Below are 1,000 nucleotides of genomic sequence, written 5' to 3' on the forward strand. Positions count from 1 at the left end.
CCCTTTGAGGGACGCACTCACGCCAAGCTTAATGTTTAATCTGTGTGTTAAAGTTTGAGCACACATGCTTCATGCTTGTATGTGTAGACTCTGTTTGCATTGTGTCATGGACTGAAAGTATGAAACACATAACAATATGTCCCTTCTGTTCTGTCTCAATTCATAACTTCCATCTTGTAATTCTGTACACAGTGAGTTACAGTGAGACTACTATCTGTGCATGTGTGTGTACTACATCAGTGCCATGGTCGCATGAGAATAACATCAAAGAGCGAATGACAGTATCAAGGCCAAAGCTCAGTGACAAGCACAAACAGACCAAGATTCCCATAAAAATAACAACGTATTGATTTTCAGCTGGGACAGCAGAAGGGGTGGTGCTGATAATAATAATAATAATAATACACATTATTTAAAGGCGCCTTTCTTGGCACTCAAGGACACCGCACAGGGAATTCATATATTAAAAACAGCAAAACAAATACTATACAACAGCAAAACAAATACTATACAACAGCAAAACAAATACTATACAACAGCAAAACAAATACTATACAACAGCAAAACAAAACAAATACTATACAGCAAAACAAATACTATACAACAAAACAAAACAAATACTATACAGCAAAACAAATACTATACAACAGCAAAACAAATACTAAACAGCAAAACAAAACAAATACTATACAGCAAAACAAATACTATACAACAGCAAAACAAAACAAATACTAAACAGCACACTATTGGGTTTGGGGGCGGTAGACAGCAGCAATGATGGTTGGAGTGGGACCAGACAACTTGCAGATTCAGAGGAGCTGGAGACAGGGACAGACACCGGCGAGACTTTCAATTTAGCAATAATGTACCGCGAGACCTCCTCCTCGACCAGAGCCACGGGGTTCACCGATGTAAACAAATCCACTATATACATATATATAAATATATAAATAATATATAAAGTCTAGCCCACAATCGGAGATGAAGTCCTGGATGAGTT

Source organism: Etheostoma spectabile, chromosome 13 (assembly GCF_008692095.1).
Source record: "Etheostoma spectabile isolate EspeVRDwgs_2016 chromosome 13, UIUC_Espe_1.0, whole genome shotgun sequence".
Taxonomy (NCBI): Eukaryota; Metazoa; Chordata; class Actinopteri; order Perciformes; family Percidae; genus Etheostoma; species Etheostoma spectabile.